The sequence below is a fragment of the Theropithecus gelada genome, chromosome X (genome assembly GCF_003255815.1).
Source record: "Theropithecus gelada isolate Dixy chromosome X, Tgel_1.0, whole genome shotgun sequence".
Lineage (NCBI taxonomy): Eukaryota > Metazoa > Chordata > Mammalia > Primates > Cercopithecidae > Theropithecus > Theropithecus gelada.
In genome coordinates, this window is record NC_037689.1 from 106,950,846 (window position 1) to 106,957,646 (window position 6,801).

Below are 6,801 nucleotides of genomic sequence, written 5' to 3' on the forward strand. Positions count from 1 at the left end.
TTGTATATAGAATTGCTTGTCATTTTTGCACATTGATTTTGTATCCTGAAACTTTGTTGAAGTTGCTTATTAGCTTAAGGAGTTTTGGGGCTGAGACGACAGGGTTTTCTAAATATAAAATCATGTCATCTGCCAACAGGGACAATTTGACTTCCTCTCTTTTTATTTGAATACCCTTTATTTCTTTCTCTGGCCTGATTGCCCTGGCCAGAACTTCCAATACTATGTTGAATAGGAGTGGTAAGAGAGGGCAAACTTGTCTTGTGCCAGTTTTCAAAGGGAATGCTTTCAACTTTTGACCATTCAGTATGATATTGACTTATGGGTTTGTCATAAATAGCTCTTATTATTTTGAGATATGTTCCATCAATACCTAGATTATTGAGAGTTTTTGAATTAAGCAATGGTGAATTTTATCGAAGGCCTTTTCTGCATCTGTTGAGATGATCATGTGTTTTTTGTCATTGGTTCTGTTTCTGTGATGGATTATGTTTATTAATTCACATATGTTGAACCAGCCTTGCATCCCAGGGATAAAGGCAACTTGATCACGGTGGATAAGCTTTTTTATGTGTTGCTGCATTCAATTTACCAGTATTTTATTCAGGATTTTCATATTGATGTTCATCAGGGATATTGGCTTGAAATTTTCCTTTTTTGTTGTTTCTCTGCCAGGTTTTGTTATCAGGATGATGTTGGCCTCATAAATGAGTTAGGGAGGAGTTCCTCCTTTTCAATTGGAGTTGTTTCAGAAGGAATGGTACCAGCTCCTCTTTGAACCTCTGGTAGAATTCAGCTGTGAATCTGTCTGGTCCTGGACTTTTTTTTTTTTTTTTGGTTGACAGACTGTGAATTACTGCCTTAATTTCAGAACTTATGATTGGTCGATTTAAGGTTTGGCTTTTTCCTGGTTTAGTCTTGGGAGGGTGTGTGTGTCCAGGAATTTGTCCATTTCTTCTAGATTTTCTAGCTTATTTGCATAGAGGTATTTAAGTATTCTCTGATGATAGTTTGTATTTCTGTAAGATCAGTGGTGATATCCCATTTATCATTTTTTATTGTGTCTATTTGATTCTTCTCTCTTTTCTTCTTTATTAGTTTAGCTAGTGGTCTATTTTTTTCATCTTTTTAAGAAACCAGCTTCTGGATTCATTGATGTTTTGAAGGGTTTTTCATGTCTCGATGTCCTTCAGTTCTGCTGTGATTTTAGTTATTTCTTGTCTTCTTTTGAGTTTGTTCTTGCTTCTCCAGTTCTTTTAATTGTGATGTTTGGGTGTTCTTTTCAGATCTTTCCCTCTTTCTGATGTGGACATTTAGTGCTATAAATTTCCCTCTAAACACTGCTTTAGTTATGTCCCAGAGATTCTGGTACATTATGTCTTTGTTCTCATTGGTTTCAAAGAACTTATTTATTTCTGCTTTAATTTCATTATCTACCCTGAAGTGTTTCAGGAGCAGATTGTTCAATTTCCATGTAGTTGTGTGGTGTTGAGTGAGTTTCTTAATCCTGAGTTCTATTTAGATTGCACTGTGGTCTGAGAGACTGCTTGTTTTGATTTCTGTGTGTGTGTGTGTGTTTTCGTATTTGCTAATGAGTGTTTTCCTTCCAATTATGTGGTCGATTTTAGAATATGTGCTATGTGATCCTGAGAAGAATGTATATTTTGTTGATTTGGGCTGGAGAATTCTGTAGCTGTCTATTAGGTCTGCTTGGTCCAGGGCTGCGTTCAAGTCCTGAATATACTTGTTAAATTTCTGTCTTGTTGATCTTCTATTATTGACAGTGGGGTGTTAAAATCTCCCACTATTATTGTGTGGGAGTCTATGTCTCTTTGTGCATCTCTAAGAACTTGTTTCATGAATCTGGGTGCTCCCGTATTGAGTGCATATATATTTAGGATAGTTAGCTCTTCTTGTTGCATTGATTCCTTTACCATTCATTATGCATGACTTTCTTTGTCTTTTTTTATTTTTTTGGGGTTTAAAGCCTGTTTTGTCAGAGACTAGGATTGCAATCCCTGCCATTGTTGCTTTCCAATTGTGTGGTAAATACTTCTCCATCCATTTGTCTTTATCCTATGTGTGTCTTTGCACATGAGATGGGGCCCCTAATATAGCACACAGATGGTTCTTGACTCTACTCAATTTGCTAGCGTCTGTCTTCTAATTGGGACATTTAGCCAATTTACATTTAAGGTTAATATTGTTATGTGTCAATTTGATCCTATCATCATGATGCTAGCTGGTTATTTTGCACATAATTGATGCAGTTTCTTCATAGTGTCATTGGTCTTTATATTTTGGTGTGTTTTTGCTGTGGCTAGTACTGGTTTTTCCTTTCCATATTTAGTGCTTCCTTCAGGAGTTCTTGTAAGGCAGGCCTGTTGGTGACAAAATCCATCAGCATTTGCTTGTCTGTAAAGGATTTTATTTCTCCTTTGCTTATGAAGCTTAGTTTGGCTGGATATGAAATTCTGGGTTGAAAATTTTTTCCTTTAAGAATGCTGCATATTGGCCCCCATTCTATTCTGGCTTGTAGGGTTTCTGCAGAGAGATCCGCTATTGGTCTGAAGGGCTTCCTCCCTTTGTAGGTAACCGGACCTTTCTGTATGGCTGCCCTGAACTTTTTTTCCTTCATTTCAACCTTGAAGAATCTGACAATTACGTGTCTTGGGGTTGCTCTTATCTAGGAGTATTTTAGTGGTGTTCTCTATACTTCCCGAATTTGAATATCGACCTGACTTGCTAGGTTGAGGAAGTTCTCCTGGGTAATGTACTGAAGTGTGTTTTCCAACTTGGTTCCATTCTCCCTGTCACTTTCAGGTACACCAATCAATCATATGTTTGGTCTTTTCACATAGTTCCATATTTCTTGTGGCTTTGTTCATTCTTTTACATTCTTTTTTCTCTAATCTTGTCTTATTTCAGTAAGTTGATCTTCAATCTCTGATATCCTTTCTTCTGCTTGATCAATTCAGCTGTTAATACTTGTGTATGCTTCATGAAGTTCTCGTGCTTTGTTTTTCAGCTCCATCAGTTCATTTATGTTCCTCTCTAAGCTGGTTATTCTAGTTAGCAGTTCCTGTAACCTTTTATCAAGGTTCTTAGCTTCCTTGCATTGGGTTAGAACTTGCTTCTTAAGGTCAGAGGAGATTATTACCCACCTTCTGAAGCCTACTTCTGTCAATTCATCAATCTCATTCTCCATCTAGTTTTGTGCCCTTGCTGGAGAGAAGTTGCAATCATTTGGAGGAAAAGAAATATTCTGGTTTTTGGAATTTTCGGCATTTTTGCACTGGTTTTTCCTCATCTTTGCGGATTTACATACCTTTGATCTTTGAGGCAGATGACCTTTGGATGGGGGTTTTGTGTGGAAGTCCTTTATGTTGATGTTGATGTTTTTGCTTTCTGTTTGTTAGTTTTTCTTTTAACAGTCAGGTCCCTCTTCTGTAGGTCTGCTGCAGTTTGCTGGAAGGTCACTCCAAACCCTGTTCACCTGGGTGTCACCAGTGGAGGCTGTAGAACAGCAAAGATTGCTGCCTGCTCCTTCCTCTGGAAGCTTCATCCCAGAGGGGCACCAGCCTGATACTAGCTAGAGCTCTCCTGTATGAAGTATAAGGCACGGGGGCCAGGGATGCACTTGAGGAGTCAGTCTGCCCTTAACAGACCTTGAGCACTGTGCTGGGAGAATCCCTCTGGACAGGATCAGCTGCTCTCTTCAGAGCCGACAGGCAGAAACAATAAAATGCACTAAAGCTGCTCCCACAGCTACACCTGCCCCCAGGTGTTCTGTTTCAGGGAGATGGGGGTTTAGTCTGTGAGCCCCCTGACTGGGGCTGTTACCTTTCCTTCAGAGATGCCCTGCTTAGTGAGGAGAAATCCAGAGAAGCAGTCTGGCCACAGCTGCTTTGCTGTGCTGTGGTGAATTTGCACAGTCCACACCTCCCAGCCTCCTTAGCACTGTCAGGGAAAAACCACCTACTCAAGCCTCAGTAATGGTGGATGCCCCTCACCTCACCAAGCTCCAGTGTCCCAGGTTGAATTCAGACTGCTGTGCTGGTGGCAAGAATTTCAAGCCAGTGGATCTTAGCTTGCTGGGGATGGGATCTGTGGGGATGGGATCCACTGAGCTATACCACTTGGTTCCCTGGCTTCAGCCCCCTTTTCAGGAGAGTGAACGGTTCTGTCTCACTGGGGTTCCAGGCACCACTGGGGTATGAAATAAACTCCTGCAGCTAGCTTGGTGTCTGCCCAAACAGCTGCCCAGTTCTGTGCTTGAAACCCAGGACCCTGGTGGTGTAGGCACATGAGGAAATCTTCTGATCTGCAGATTCAAAAACTATGGGAAAAGCATAGTAACCCAGCTGGGTAGCACAGTCCCTCAGGGCTTCCCTTGGCTGGAGGAGGGAGGTCCCCCAGCTTCTTATACTTCCTGAGTGAAGCAACACCCCACCCTGCTTCTGCTTGCCCTCTGTGGGTTGGACCCACTGCATAACCAGTCCAAATGAGATAAACTGGGTACCTTAGTTGGAAATGCAGAAATCACCCTCCTTCTCCGTTGATCTCATTGGGAGCTGCAGACCAGAGCTGTTGCTATTTGGCCATCTTGGCCCCTCCCAATATGATGGCTTTGCTTGGCACTCATTCTCTCCCCTGCTGCCCTGTGAAGAGGTGCCTTCTGCCATCATTGTAAGTTTCCTGAGATTTCCCCCGTGATGTGAAACTGTGAGCCGATTAAACCTCTTTTCTTTTTTTTCATAATTGAGATTTTATTGGTTGAGGATCAGTACAGACATTTCAATTTGTACACAATTCTTAACATACGTAACGGAATTCTAAAAAGCCATGTATTGTAATTCTTTTTAAAAGTTATTCCAGTGACTTTCCAGCTTAAAATTTGGAAGCAAATTTTCCTTAAGAGGATATCAAGTACCAGTATCTTCACATGTTGGTCAGCTGTTACATATGGCCCACCAGTTCACAACTGAATAGCTGGTACACTACATATTCAAATCTGTAATCTTTCACAGCACAGTAACAAAGTTATTAGGAAAACAGGACTACCACAACCAAAGATGTTACAGAGTGCACACAATTCTGACAGGGAGTGCCATGATCAAGGAGTGGTTTTCTTTAGGAAACAATTCTACTAAAAAACATGAGAATAGAAGTAAAATAAAATGTTCAAGACATTAAATGCAGGACTGACTCCATATTGCCATTTAATATGCCTTGTATTATAGGATATAAAAACTAACCCCCCATCTATGGAATGTTAAGCTGACACCCGAGACAGTCCAAGCCTCCCATAATTCAATATCCCACACTATTTTCTGGTCGTACCAAAAAATAAACAACCAGCAAATGATTTTACCTCTTAAAAAAAGCATTTACACTTAAAAAATGGGATGAGGTAGGATTCCCTCCTTCTTAAAAATGTTTGTAGAGTTACTAAAAAACTTGCATTTACAAAATAGTTGATAAAAATATTCCTCTGGATTGTACAAGAAGGGAGACAGGGACCACTGGTAAGACATGGTATATGGTATTAATCAGACTTGGCTTCTTTCTCTCCTGCTTCATCAGAGGCTGGACTCTCCTCAGTTTTCGTTTCCTCATTTTCTGCAGGTAAATCTTCTTTAGTTTCTTGGTTAGCCACTTCGACCTGTTTTCCCTTTGCTCCCCCTTTCCCTTTTGTTTGCATATTTTTGTCTGAAGATTTATCCTTCCCTGCTGCCTTTTTCAGCTTCACTTCCACTTTTGCAGGAGGTTTAGCTGACAACCGCACAGATCTCCTCTTGGGCTCTTCCTTGGCGGCCCCTTTGGCGGAGCTGACCTTCTTGGGCATCCTGGCGGCGCGGAAGGCACGTGCTGGGTGCCTGCCGGTTGAGGCGGGCTGAGAGCCTTCGCGAAACTGGGCTGCCTGGCCGCTGCCACTCCTCCCGCCGCCCTAGCTGCGGAAACCCACTAAACCTCTTTTCTTTATAAATTACCCGGTTACTGGTATTTCTTCATAGCAGCATGAGAACAGAATAACACATTTTCTTTGGATTAAATCTGCTTGGTGTTCTATAACCTTCCTTTATTTGGATATTGATATATCTCTCTAGGTTTGGGAAGTTCTCTGTTATTATCCCTTTGAATAAACTTTCTACCCACATCTCTTTGTCTACCTCCTTTATAAGGCCAGTAACTCTTAGATTTGCTTTTCTGAGGCTATTTTTTTTTATTCTATAAGCATGCTTCATTGTATTTTATTCTTTATTCTTTCATCTCCTATGACTGTGTACTGTCAAATAGCCTGTCTTAAAGCTCACTAATAATTTTTTCTGCTTGATCAATTCTTCTATTAGAAGACTCTGATTTATTTTTCAGTATACCAGTTGCATATTTCCGTTCCAGAATATCTGCTCGATTTTTAAAATTTTTAAAATTTTAAATAATTTTTAAAATTATTTCAATCTTCATGTTAAATTTGTATGCTAGAATTCTGAATTCCTTCTCTGTGTTTTCTTGAATTTCTTTGAGTTTCCTCAACACAGATGTTTAAAATTCTGTCTGAAAGTTCACATATCTGTGTTTCTCCAGGACTGGTCCCTGCTGGCTCTTTTAGTTAATTTAGTGAGTTCATGTTTTCCTGGATGGTTGTGATACTTTAAAATGTTTGTCTGTGTCTGGGCATTGAATAGTTACTTATTTATTGTATTCTTCTCAATCTGTGCTTGTTTGTATTCATCCTTCTTGGAAGACTTTCAAGATATTCAAAAGGACTTGGGTAATGTGATCTAAGCTGTATCTGCT

The 6,801-nt window shown here is 40.2% G+C and overlaps 1 pseudogene across 1 annotated transcript; it reads right to left on the reverse strand.

The window, feature by feature from the left end:
• Window positions 1-4,748: 4,748 nt before the first annotated feature.
• On the reverse strand, window positions 4,749-5,848 carry LOC112616385 (annotated as a pseudogene). The gene has a single exon (XR_003117623.1). The product of XR_003117623.1 is annotated as a non-histone chromosomal protein HMG-14 pseudogene (transcript).
• Window positions 5,849-6,801: the final 953 nt, after the last annotated feature.